Source organism: Ictidomys tridecemlineatus, chromosome 1 (assembly GCF_052094955.1).
Source record: "Ictidomys tridecemlineatus isolate mIctTri1 chromosome 1, mIctTri1.hap1, whole genome shotgun sequence".
Lineage (NCBI taxonomy): Eukaryota > Metazoa > Chordata > Mammalia > Rodentia > Sciuridae > Ictidomys > Ictidomys tridecemlineatus.
Window position 1 is genome coordinate 205938906 of NC_135477.1, and position 14386 is coordinate 205953291.

The window sequence follows — 14386 nt, forward strand, 5'->3', positions numbered from 1 at the left end:
GTGACCAATGCACTCTGTTTGAACAAGGATATAACATGAACCCCATTCAATGATTGTTGTAAATATGTGTCAATAAATGAATTTTCAAAGCACTACAACAACAATAACAACAACAACAACAATAAAGATGAATAAAACTAATTTTTTTCCTTTCCTTTGGGAGCAGGTGCAGAATTCTGTAGTCCTTGAGTTCTACCTGGAAAGGGACCACAATGTAAGGGGAAATTCCCCACCTTGGGAAAGCTGTGAGCAGGCAAGAACCAATCCACTTATCTGAGAGTTGCTGAGCAGGATCCTTAAAGTCACAGAAATGACTTCCTTTATGGATAGGATTGGAGACTTCTGTATAAGCACCTATCAGGTCTTGACAGCCCCAAGCTACTGCAGATGAGGCCCTAGTCCCAGGAGATCAGTGCATGCAAAAGTACAGAAGGGAAGAAGAGCCTGCTGGAGGCCACATGTATCCCCCAGGAGCATTCCCACAGCCTACTTCTGCTTTCTTGGTCCCTGAAACCCATTTCTATTTCAGATCCACTGCCCTGTGCCACCAGCCCCACAAAGGAGCCCTGCAGATTCACACGTCCCTTGGTTGGCCTGGTTGCAATTATAATAAATCCAATTGTTATCAGTTGTTAATTAGATTATGGTTAAAATCTTTAACAATAGCTTACTTATCATGAAATGCCAGTCTCTCTGCTTCCTTTACATATGTGATATCCCATTTTCATAGCACTTCTTCAGGGCATGTATCTCTGCTCTTACAAAGGCTTAATTCATTATCCCAAATTGGCTGACTATCAACTCAAAGCTGGCTTCCTTCCAACTTTGAGGCTCTGCAGCCCACTGGAGTTTCCTTCTATACCCATCTTCCTTGTTGCTTCATATTCAAGTGACAGTAGTCACCTTTATGTTATTAAAAATTATTATAGGACCAATTGTTCTGTTTTTTTTTAAAATATTGATTTCTTAGTTGTATTCAGACACAATACCTTTATTGTATTTATTTATTTTTATGTGGTTCTGAGGATCGAACCCAGGGCCTCACACATGCTAGGTAAGCGCTCTACTGATGAGCCATAACCTGAACCCCGACCACTTGTCTTTCTATGTATTTGTAGTACTGGGAATTAGACTCAGTTGTGCTCTAACACTGAGCCATACATCTAGCTGCTGCCCCTTTTAATTTTGAGGCAAGTTTCAGGCTGGCCAGGAACTTGCCATGATTCTGCCTCATTCTTGCCAACAGCTAGAATAACAAGCTGGTGTGCCACTGTGCCCATCCATATCAATTTCTTTTACATAATTCACATCTACGTATTTTCCCTTCATTCTAAGGAACATCTCTGACTCTTGTTGTATCTGCAATCTTGTGACACAAACCAGTAAAACTAAAATGTTCAGCATGGCCAGTATACCATGGGCTTTTCAAATTGCTGAGAATCAAAAATGAGCCTTTCAGTTCTCTTATGAGGATCATCTGTATCCATTGGTTCTCACACACTAACAAGTCATATAACCGAACTGTGATAACTTCTAGGAAAAAATGGAATATCATTAGACAAAGAGTTCTGCTTTCAGACTGCTACGCCCTAACCACCATCATCCCTTGAAATATCATTAATTTCCTGGGAGGGATCAGGATGCCCTTTCAGAGTCTTTGTTTCTGATGGTGCCATTGGAAGCAGTGGATGATATGCCAAGGATTCTTGTTGTAAATTACACTACCTGGCTCCCCATTCATTATCTTATTTTTAATACAAAACCAAGGAAGGAAAGGACCTGGGAATGAGGTGAGGCCCTGGATTTAAATGAGGTCATTAGGTCTGTGGTTCTAGTGATCAGAACTCAGCTGTAGCAGCTTTTTATTCTTTACCAAGAAAAAGATAGGGGAGTGAGCTGAGATGCAAAAGCAAGTTGGGAGCTGAGATCAGCCCTCTTCTCCCAGTCCTTGGTCATCCTGACAGGTGTCTGTATGTGTGTGTGTGTGTGTGGGTGGGGGGGTGTCCTAATTAAACCTTCTGAGGATGGGTAGGGATGGAGTGGCGGAGGCAGTCAGGGACTGGTGTTGTCTTAGCTCCAGGCCTGTCTCTAGCCTGGATGTTTAGGTGAAAGTCCCTAGCCCAGTTAGCCCAGTTACCTAAGGCCAAGATATGAAACCAAGATACCAGGCACGCCATAAACAGGTTCAGGCGCCAGGCATGCTTTCCAGACAACCGGTTGAAGAACAGAGCACCCACATCCTAAGGCATGAATGAATAAACAGGAACAGATAAGCAGGAACATAAAGAATAGAATGCAGACCTGTGGTTTTTGGAATGCAGACCTGTACCCCCTAGGTGGCCTATATACTAGATTTAAACAAACCAATAAGAAACCTGTTGCTTCCCGCGCACGTGAAACCTGTCCCAAACCCTATAAAAATCTCTGTATCCCCAAGCCTGGTGTTCCAGTTCACCAAAGCTGAGGTTCTGCTGGGCACCCGCAGGCGCCTGTGTCCCAATAAACAAACCTCTTGCTTTTGCAGCCAGTGTTTCGTGTGATTCTCCTTGGACAGGGATACCAGGGGTCTTTAACATAGGAACATAGGAAGAGAAGCTAACCTTGTAGGAGAATTGTGGGAACTTCTAGGAAAAGGAACATAGGAAACAATGGTATAAAAGGAAAACGTTGGGAAACATGGTGGAAGTAAGAGACTCAGAACTCACTCTATTTTCTTGGAGTGGTGTTCTCAGCCTGTCCCAGCAACAGAATCATATGGGGAGAAATATCTCCCCCTTCCCTGACTCCACACACACACACACAAGAAGCCCCAGAAACCAAGTTGAAAGATTAAGACATTGGTTGGGGTGTATGTTGTAGTATTTTTGGTAAATTTTAATCAACTTCTGTAAGCACATTTTCTGACTTGATACATTAGGATAATAGACTTATTCCCAATGAGGATAAGATGATAGCACAGGCAAGGACGATCTCACATTCAGTTATGGTTCTGTTTTTCCTATGCTAGCGCACCGCCTGAGTCCAACACTTGAAACAGGGTTATGCTGTTATATAGGTTTAACACTGGCTCATTTACCAGCAATTACCTCCCGTGAGCTCCCACTCTGTCACATGCTTGCATAAGTTGGAGAGAAGAAAAGACTTGAACCCTGACATCTACTTCTTACCCTCAGTGGTGACAATGCTGTCATCTTGTTTTTTTTTTTTTTTTTTTTTTTTTTTTTTTTTTTTTTTTTTTATAAGAGAGAGTGAGAGAGGAGAGAAAGAGAGAATTTTTAATATTTATTTTTTAGTTCTTGGCGGACACAACATCTTTGTTGGTATGTGGTGCTGAGGATCAAACCCGGGCCGCACGCATGCCAGGCGAGGGCGCTACCGCTTGAGCCACATCCCCAGCCCTGTCATTTTGTTTTTGAGGTCCCCGAATAGTGAATCCAATGACTTCTACAGATTTCATGACTTCTAAGCAGGTTCAGCTGAGAGACTATGATTGGCGTCTGGGAAGCCAGTGAAGTACTTTACTCCTGCCTCTTCTGACCAGGCAGGAGTGGATGCACCTGGACACTTTGCTAGCAGTGCAGGTATTGGGTAACCAGGTGGGTGGCCCTAATAAAGGAGCAGAAGTCCTCCCGGTGAATGGGGAGCCCAATCACACTAAGAGGAGTTCCATCCCAGAGAAGCTGAAACCCGCCTTTCCCATACAGAGGCCCCAAGAGGTGAAGGGACTATGCTCAGGGTGTGCACCTGTGATGACTGCCTGGAGGCCCTGGGTCTTCAGGTGTAAGCCTGGGCAGCAGAGAGGGCTTTATCCCTGCTCCCACCACCGTCCTAAGCACAGCTCTTTTAAGCTTGTTTTCCAGTTTCTCTTGCCTCAGTTTACCTGTCGACCCCTCTGATTCCTGGTGCAATTGGGTGTTCTCTCCACAGGGGCCCAAGGAGGCTTCAGCAGCACCCTTCAGTAGCTAAAGAAAAAAAAGAGGAAGCACTCCTTTAGGCATGCTTGGGGTTTTTTCCTAAAAGGAATCCACGGGTTTTCGACCTTCTGGCACCACCTAGTGGGCAGCAAGATTCAAGAACCTCGAGGTCAGAGGCAGTGTGAGGGGGATGAAGCACTAGGGGAGTGAGTCTTTGCTAAGTAGGGTCCATATCAAGTAGCCTGATGGCAGTTTCCAATTGAAAAAAAGTTCTGAGGGGTCTTAAAATAGTTGCCTTCCTCATCTCCATCAGTTCCTTTATCCCCCCAAGTGCAAGCGTGTTTCTCAGATCAGCTTGGCATTTTCTGCCACCCGCACTCTAGGGGAGTTGTCCAAGCCTTCCCCAAGGCACCAGAACTCACCCTAATCTTAAAAAAGACTAGGCCTCTGACCATGAATGGGAAATGAACATTCAGATAGTTTAAGAATTAGAGAATGCAGTAGGAGAAGGTTTACTATAAAATTCACCAATCTCATAAAGCTAATGTACCCTCAGAGCTTCTGAGAAGGTCCCTAGCCTTGTAACATGGATACTTGAGGTTTTTCAGTCTTCCTTAAATAGATTTCGCTAGCCCTCACCCTATTACTAGAACTTCCCCCTCCACAAAATCTGAATACATGACTACTGGAGTGGTGAGTCTCAGAAGGGTATCTTGAAATTTTAAAAGATATGAGTGTCAAAGAGGAGCTGGGAGAGGAGAAAGAGAAAGAAGAAACTAGAAGGACCTGAACTCTGAGACCTTCTCTGACTTACCTCCAAGTCTAGAGCCAAACCCAGCTTGGCAGACCTAAGGTCTTGACTGTAGCTTAAAGATCCTGATACCTGATTCAGCCCTTGTTGGAGAATTACTTTCATATCACTTTAAATCCTGTGTTTAATAAACAACATTGTACTTGGCTAACAGGAAAAGCCAGCGATCTCATTTCAACTATTTTATGTAAGATTCTTGCATGTCTCCAGGGTGGAACATTAACACATTGCTAAGACATTATTATAGGAACAAATGTATAAACTCATTGATTATATAGGATGAGGACTCAGTGGCCAAAGATGGCTCCATTTACTCTGGAGAAAAGAATTCTTGGGAAGAACTTGCTAGGACCCCAGATGAAGCTTTGTACTTTTTAAGTCTAGTGAACAAGGGGTGCAGTGTCTCTGCTCTACTTATCGTGCTGAGCAGCAGAAAGCCCTCATGCTTCTCAAAGTTGCAGGTCTCTTAAAACATGAGAAGACACAGGAACTAGAAGGGGAGAGAGTGAGAGTGGAGAGCTTCGGGTGGTCTCACCTCACAACTTCCTCCTGGTTCTGTTTTTCCCAAGTGGAAAGCAGATATTGGTACTTTTTGCCAGTTTCTTTGTAAAATTTTGATGCTGCAACATGTTTTTCTCTTTCCCAGCACCTGGACATTTGGGGCCTGAGGTCTCTGCAGTGCCCACCACTCCTTCCTCTCTCTTCCTCTCATAAATGACTGAACACTTTTCAGTGAGATAAATCTCCTTTTTAAATTTATCCAATTCTGTGGCTAATTATCATATTCTGTGTACCTTTTGATCTATTCATAATTGTGGTTTTTCTTTTATTAAAATTTACAACATGATTAAAGCCTTTTCCTTTCACCTTTGGAATTCAAATTTTGTGTGGTATTGAAGTCAAGAGAGGAAATAGCAGGGTTGGAACTGTGACCTGAGCAAGAGCACAAGGATGTGTGAGTCACTAACATCATAGAAATTCAAATTTCAAAAGTGAGGTAAAATGTTCATTAATATTCTGTCACATTCTAAACATCTGCCTTCTCTCCAAAGTAGGTAAGTAGGTAGATAGTCATATCTTAGTGACTCTCAAACAGTTGGTAGAAATACATAAGATAAGATCATTTGAAAGCAAATATGGGAGCTGAGGGTCTAGCTCCTAGGTTGAATATTTTTCTAGTGGGCTGTAGGCTCTGGTTCTGATCCCCAGAGCCACAGAACACAAGGTGTTGAGAGCTGAGGGGGAGAGTGGAAGAGAAACCCAATAAAACAACACCGATTCAGCATTTCACTGTGGATACTTTATGTGTGTGAGAATGCTTTTAAAACCATAATTCCACATTTTTGAGGAGGAAATTATGCTTTAAAGGGAGGTGGACCCACAGTTATCACTTCTAGTATCTAGAGGTAGTGACACCAATGATTATACCCCTCAGAGTGCCTGACTTCTTTTTGGCCTAGTTCTTTAAGCAAAAAGTAGAGCAATAACATCTGGGCTAGGTGCTGGTGTTGTGGCTCAGTAGTAGAGCCCTTGCCTAGAATGTGTGAGGCACTGGGTTTAATCTTCAGCACTACAATAAAATAAAGGTATTGTGTCCAACTACAAAAACAAACAAACAAAAAACAGCTGGGCTAAGTGGCCCACATCTGTAATCCTGGGGACTTGGGATGCTGAGGAAGATGGATGGCAAATTCAAGACCAGCCTCAGTGACTTAGGGAGTTCTTAAACAACTTAAGAAGACCTTGTTTTAAAATAAAAAAGAAAAGGGCTGGGCATGGTTGCACATGCCTGTAATGCCAGTGACTCAGAAGGCTAAGGCAGAAGGATGGTGAGTTCAAAGCCAGCCTCAGCAATTTAGCTAAACCCTTAATAATTTAGTGATTCTCTGTCTCAAAATAAAACCTAAAAAAAGCTGATATGTGGCTCAGTGGTTAAGCACCCAGGTTCAATTCCCAGTTTACATAAATGAACAAATAAATAGGCTAGATTTTTGTCTCAATGATTAATCTCCCCTGGGTTCAATGCTGGTACAAAAATTAATAGTTTAGAAATAATGGGAAACAATAGGCAAGCCCACCTTACCCAAACACTGGAAAGCAAATCTCAACAATGGGATGATCTGAAGTTAGGATCCCAGAGAAGACTTGCCCCATCACTAAAGCTGCCCTTGTTCCTGACCAGGGAAAGCCCTATTCTCTGCTCATGAAATAAGAATGTTTTTAAACTTTTTTTTTTTTAACAAGTATACATGTTTTTGTACATTCTTCCCTAAAGATGGATTACAATTTACTTTTTATGAATTAAAGTAGGGGGGAGCTTATCTTGTTATAAAAACCCTCTATACTGATTTCACATAACTTATGGTGACAATCTATGAAATGTCAAAAAAGTCTGTCTGCCTTTTCCATTTTTAAACCACTCTATTTCTACTGCTCAGATAACAGTTAGCTGTCCCATGGACCTGCTCCTCTCAGCTGTGGGCTGCTACCTGGAAAAGCCAGGCCTTGGAGGTAGGGAGGGGCCCAGTAGGGAGCCTGGGGCTGAAAATAGTATTTCTAGGGGCTAGACCTGTGGGTGAATTTGTTGGGCAGCCTCTAACTCCTGACCTCTGACCCTTAGACTTTGCCTCCCACTGAGGCTGTGTCACCATAGAGTAAGCCCCCATCCTGTGCCTTGTCCTTGAAGAGTTAACTTTCCCAAACAGTGAAAGAAAAAGCTGCTTTTATTTGATCTTCTGCAGACTGTGAACTTGTGAGCCCCCCCCCCCCTTACATACTGGGTATAAAGTTCTGAAACTACCTGAATCAGAGTTCAGGGAATTAATTGATTACAGTGAAATTTGTACCTCTGAACCTGGCTACAGCCAAATAGAATTGTTTTCTGCTATCTTTAGAACCCTGCTTGTCTGTTCCTACAACACTCCCAGCATGATTGGATCTGCCTCTAGGATTAGGAGATCCTACCTTCTGAAGAAATACCCCCTGAGATCCTATCTCCACTCAACTTTAGACAATGTGCTTCTGATCAAGAGGAGCCCAGAAGAGTAGAAATGATCAGGCAAACGGTCCCTGGAGACTTTTTCTCCTCTGAGACACTGCAGCTATGGACAAATATTTGCCCTGCTGTGTGGAAGGTGAAGCTCCAGGGACCCAGGGGCTGCCAAGCCCTAAAGGAAGCAGATTCTGGGCCCTGGCCTCTTCTTTTTTATCTCAGACTGGACTTCCTTTCTTGGGATCCCCAGGACTTAAACTGTGTAATACCTTCTACACCTTGTGAGTTTCTCAGCTGGTCCTGACCCTTCCGTGGACCCAGATCACACAGCACCATGAGAAGAGAAATACAGCCGTCTGCCTGTCCAGGACAGATGTGTGAGACCCAGCAGTAGCCCCAAGTACCCCCAGGAGAGAAGGATGCCTCTGAGAAACCCGGCTGACCAGCGTCCAGCCTGCCCCCATGATCAAGGAATCCTGAGACTGCCCATGCTCTTTCAAGAGTCTCCCTCTGTGAGTGCCAATAAATACCATCCCATGTCTGCAGGATGCTGCCTGAGGTTTCCAATCATGCTCAGTGAATTTAAAATAATGGGGGCTCTGGATTCCTCACTGCCTTCCTTTGGGTTGAGAGCCATGAGGTCTCTGCCAACACACTGCAATGGAAGATCCTCTGTGAAGAAATGGTATTAAAAAAAAACATTTCTCAGAGCTGGGGTTGTGGCTCAGCACATGCCAGGGCCTGAGTGAAATCCTCAGCACCACATAGGAATAGAAAAAATAAAGGTATTAAATAAATAAATAATTTTTAAAAGTTTCTCAATTTAGTAATCATGTGAGAAATTTATGGTTTCTTGGATTTTCGTGAATTTTCTGTCCCATGTATAATAAAATTATAGAAAAAATTGTTTTTTTCACTTGTGTGTTTGTTTTGGAGATTGAGAAAGGGAGGCTGGGTTTCCTGGGTGCCAGTATGTGTCCTGTGTGGGTATCTTTGCTGGATATGGGTTGGGTCCTCGGTCCCCTTTTCCCAGAGGTCAGACAAGGTTCTCACTTCTCTGTTAATTCTGCCAGGTAAATGTGTGGTCAATGTTAATTACAAGTACTCTTAAACTCATTTCACTTATGTAGTAGTTCTGGGGCCAAACAGCCATGCAGATTAATCTGAGTTCTCTAAACATCAGAACCCTTTCCTCCATTTCTTAGAGTGAATTCCATAAGTCTTACTTTTAAACTTTTGAGAGAGCACAGGGAGAAATTTTACTTTGTCAGATTCAAAAAGAGTTTTCCAGGAAAGGCAAAACATGATAAGCAGAGTATTCCCAGAGAAACTGATAATCCAGATATGTGTGTTAGAGATGTTGATGCACCCTTAAGGAAGTACTTCAATTTTCTACTTTCTTTTTTATTTGTATTTTTACTTTTTCGAGTTGAATAGTAAAAATGTAATCAGGGAAAAACAGCAATTAAAGGCAGCCCCTAAGTTAATACTTTATTTCATGTTCAACATTTTCACCATCAATTGCAAAATACATTATAGACAAAAATGTGAAAGATTGGTACAATTGAAATATTCCTTTAATTCACACACTGACAGTTCTCTCTGAACCCACTTGCAAATAATCACAGGTAGAATTAGGAATAGAGTTCTATTACTGCTTTTTACCAGTGACAAGTCTTTGCTTCCCAGAATGCTGAAGTATAACACCAGAGAAGTATGCCAAGGCAAGTATAGAATGGAAAGAAGAAGCTTTATTAAAGAACATCAGAAAAGACTTCTCCCTGGAGGAAGAAGGGGACCCAAAAGGTGGAATCCAAGGTAGGGCCAGGTTTTCCCTTTTTTATAGCTAAGGTCTTCTTTCAGCTTTCCCACATTCCTGTCCTTTGTTGTCCCTTATCTTGCAGTGATAGAATACAGGTGGGGAGGCCCAAAAGATGGGAGATAGGTGGACTGGAGAAGTAATCTAGGTAGGAGGGACCTGGGGTGGCTTTTGTATTAGCATCTTGGAGTTTACTGGAGTTTCTTCTTTAATATTTCCTTGGAATAGGCTTGGGACCTTGGGGACAATAACATTTAAATTTCCTCAAGTGCTGCACTGGTTTCCTGCATTCCATTCTCAAAAATGGTCTCCATTTTATTTATCTCACTCCATATTAGACCTTATTTACCTAACTACACTAATTACCTATCTTTAAATCTGGCTTCAGGTCCACAATAGTTTTCACTATTCCTCTTCATTTTTTTTGAATGCGACTCAGAGTAATTGGTAGTGTTTCTCTAACTGCTTGTCTAAATCTTTCATAGAATTCATGGATGAAGCCATTATGTCCACAGCTTTCACTTACTGGGATAGATTTTTATCCTGCAGTGGTGGACACTGAACCCAGAAAGGGTATCCTGCAAGTGTTCTGTACCAATGAGCTACATCCTCAGCCTCACCTCATGTTTGATTAGTGATTTAATCCCAGTCATTGTTGTAGCATTGTTCTGGTGTTCCTGTTGATTCAGTCTTGGTAGTTTTTGTTAATGTTAGCATTCATTCAACTTGATGGGATTAAGACATATCAAAGATTAAGAGATTTTGAGTGTGTCAGTAAGGGTGTGTTTAGGAATGATTGACATGTGGGATAACAACTGAAGTGGAGACCCTCCCTAAAGTGGGTCAGCACCATCCAATAGCATGGTGGCTTGGATGGAATAAAAGGTGGGAGGACAAGGAAGCAGCAGCAGATGCAAGTGTAATTCTTTTAGGAAGGGTTCTTGATTGCTGCTGCCATCACTTGAGAATATCAGACTCCTGCTTCTTCATTCCTGCAAAGTGAGCTCTGCCAGTAATCCTCTAAGGAGTTTCTCAAAGCCTTCTCTTTCAGATCAAGAGCACTATTGATCTCTCTTGTTTCAGGGCTTCAGTCACTTGTGCAGCTACTGGTTCCTCCAGCTCTACAGCCTGAAGATGGCCATTGGGGACTATCCAGTTTCTGGTCAAGTAAGCCAATCTAACCAATCCCTTTTTAGAATTATACTTCCTGTTCATTTTGTTCCTCTGCAGAGCCCTGACTAATACACCTTCCTGGTCACTGTTTCTGCTTCATGCCAGAAATTTTGGTATAATGTGTTCTCATAATTATTAGTTATCTATGTATTTTCTCCTCTATCTTATGCTTTTTTTCCTTGATCAGAATATTATTTTATATGCTTTTTTGCTTTTGACAAATTTGTGAATTTTCACTTCTTTTTTATTATGGATTTCTAGCTTTATTCTATTGAGGGTTTAGAAGATACTAATGTGTGTAAAATATTTTGCTGAAAAAAATTTCCAGTATGGGACATAAATACATTTCATGGGGTATTATGGCCTCATTTACTCTAAAGAGCCCAAAGTTCTCCGATTATCATATTGGGGTTTCGTTTTTCAAGTTATGAATTGGATGGAGTTTGGGATGAGGTGATAGATCAATAAGCTTATAGCACCAGATCTGAAACCCAAGACTCATTTGCCATTTTAAATTTCTTTTTGGAAGTATTCCTAGTGAAAAGTATTCTACCACACAGGCAGAGTTCAGGAAGAAAAAGGGTTACAAACAAACCAAGTTGTGATAGTCTAGGTATTGTGCTAACAACCTTGCTGAAGCCAGAAGAAAAATGTCCAGTTTTCAGTGTCTTGTATGAAGCAAGACTTCCTATTACACAGACTAACAGATAATTGTTGCTGTTGTTAATCTCATTAAGTGAGCTTTGTAATGAGATTTCCTTTCAGGATTAAAGCAAGCAACACCCAGGTTCCCAGTGTGGTTGAACACTCACTGGAGGCCAGAGGAGTTTCAGAACACCAAAGCTGCTGCATGCCGAGTCCCACATGCTTGGTGGTACCTGGTGTGAGGCCCACAATGCCATGGAGCAGCACTTTCCCTGTTGTGTGCCACAGGTTTTGCATTCTGCAGACCTGGCACCAGGGCTACAGAGGCCTCCAACCCTGAGCTTAATATGTCCTGGGTCCTTGCCATTACCCTTCTATATCCAACCGCCAGATATTTCCTATGACTACCAAGACTTGCACTGCAACCTGCATCCCACACCCCAAGCGCATCCTCTCTGGCATTGGCCATGGAAAGATGACTTTCCCTGGGCACACAGCACCTTGTGCCATGGCACAGAGCTTCCTGTCCAGGACTCTGTGTCTGCAATCCAGAAGAAGCCCCAGGCGCCCCCAGGAAAGTCAGGGGTCTTCAAAGTGTCTCGCCATCGACCACCTGCTGGGGTTTTCTTGTGTTCCAGGAGTGCTGGTGAGGGATGTCTAGAGCCCAGGACCTCTGGTGGTGACTCTTGTAAAAGTCCTCTTTCCTCTGCTCCCATCAGCGGCCAGGAGACAAGCCAAGGCTGCTGGAAGTGGATCCAGGCCCTTCTGCACAAGACTCCCTGAGTCAGCTTGAGTCTGCAACCTTTGGGACCCAGGAGCACTGAGATTTCTTCTACAACCATGTTTGGAGGAGGGGTCTGCAACCTTTGGGACCCAGGAGCACTGAGATTTCTTTTACAACCATGTTTGGAGGAGGGTTTTGGAAGGAATCATCTAGAAGTAATGCTTGTGTTTGCTAGTCCAACATGGAGGCTTCAGAGCTCTTATGAATTTTTTCTTCTGTTTTTTCAATAAAATTGTGTCAATGCGAAATTCTTGGTTGTAGTATACTCCTGTTGGCAATGTTGGGGAAAGAGGAGGCTCAGACCACTGGGTGGTGAGAGACCATGTCCAGATCTAAGGGGGTCAATTCTAAACCTAAGGGAGCCCTCCCTCATTGTCTTTCTCTGTTTATTGGCAGCATGATTTGGTGGTGTCTCCAGGTATCCAGAGCACTGGTGTATTGGGTATTGTACACGCACTGCATCCCCAAGTAGATACACAGCAGCCTTGAGAACCCAGATGAGAAATGATCTTCCTGTGTTACCCTGCCATCTAGTTCCCCCAAGACTATTTAAGAGGTGCATTCACACCTTGTAGTTGACTAACTGCTACCTCTGCATGTCTTCCTTTCAAACCCACCTACAATCTTCTGATTCTTGGGACTCACAGTCTGCCCAGGCAGTCAAGATTCAATGGAGTGGAGCTGGGGTTGTGGCTCAGTGGTAGAGCACTGGCCTAGCATGTGTGAGGCTCTGGGTTTGATCCTCAGCACCACAAATAAATAAATAAATAAAATGTATTAAACAAAGATTCAAAGGACTCAAGAAGCCAGAGAAGAAAATCAAGTCCAGCCAAGGAAGGGCAGGCAATCTGCCCACTTTGGGTCACAGCTGCCACTATACCCTTGACTGTGCTCACTGTGAGGCCATTCAACAGACCTCAAAACTCTAGGCCTTGGTATTCTCCCATTGGCATAGATCCTCCAGAAGTCTCCACCCTGAGTGTACTGCTGCCAGGGGTCCTGGAAAGAACTCTACTAAAGATGGCCTTCTTGGACCCAACTTTGTCTAGCGTTTTTATATTTTGAAATTGAAATCATGGATCTTTGGTTTTTGACATCCTTACAAGATGTATCTCCAATAATTTTTAGTTTTTGTTTTGAGACATGATTTAATGAAGTTGCTAAACAGTTTTTTGAATTTTTTAAAGTATTTTTATTAGGTGTTTATAAACTTTTTATTTTATTTGTTTGTATGTGGTGCTGAGAACCAAACCTAGTGCCTCACACATGCTAGTCAAGTGCTCTATCACTGAGCCACAATCCCAGCCCCTTGAATTTTTTTTTAATAACAGAATTGAACTTAGGGGTACTCAACCACTGAACCACATACCCAGCCCTATTTTGTTATTTTGTATTTTATTTACATACAGGGTCTCACTGAGTTGTCTAGCACCTCATTGTTGCTGTGGCTGGCTTAGACATCACAATCCTCCTTTCTCAGCCTCCATAGCCACTGGGATTACAGGTGTGTGCCACCCTGCGTGCCTTGTCTTGAATTTGTAGTCCTCTTGTGTCAGCCTTCTAGGTCACTAAGATTACAAGCCAGTACTATCCTGACCACCTGGCAGGATTTATCTTTACAATCAATTTATTATTCAGGGAGCTAGAGAACTGTTGCTCAGTGATATTATACAAAATATCAAAATGTACCTACTTTTTTGCTCCAGTGAAATAACTGGGAAAAAAACAAAACAGTGCATAAATTAATTGTAATGAACATATACCAAATAATTCTGTTATGCTAAAATATGCTAAGGTCTTCTAGTATATAATTCTGGGAAGAAAGTGGATTCAATAAGTTGTGTATTTATAGCATCTATTTGACTAAGAAGAAAAGTGAGGGATGACTTCAAATTGCATCAGAAACTTTACACCCCATAGTATATAAGAGAATGAAGCAGTTTGATTTTGAATCAACACATGAGATGGCAGTTCCCTAGGTTTTTAAGTCCAAGTATAAAAGGCTAATCCATTGGATTGACAGTTATGTTTGTGTTTATTCTTGGTATTGGTCTCCTGGGGTGAAATTTTACCCTGAGTTTTTTGCATGCAATCTTAGTTTGGCATTCTTGTTTCATACCAAAGCACTTCCTTTCTGCCACCTTCTCTTTACTTTCCTCTCCCTCCACCCCCTCTTTCTTTCTTTGTTCTCCTCTCTATTTTTCAGATACTGCACACAACTTTGATAGATCCCAAGCTCCAGGATGAC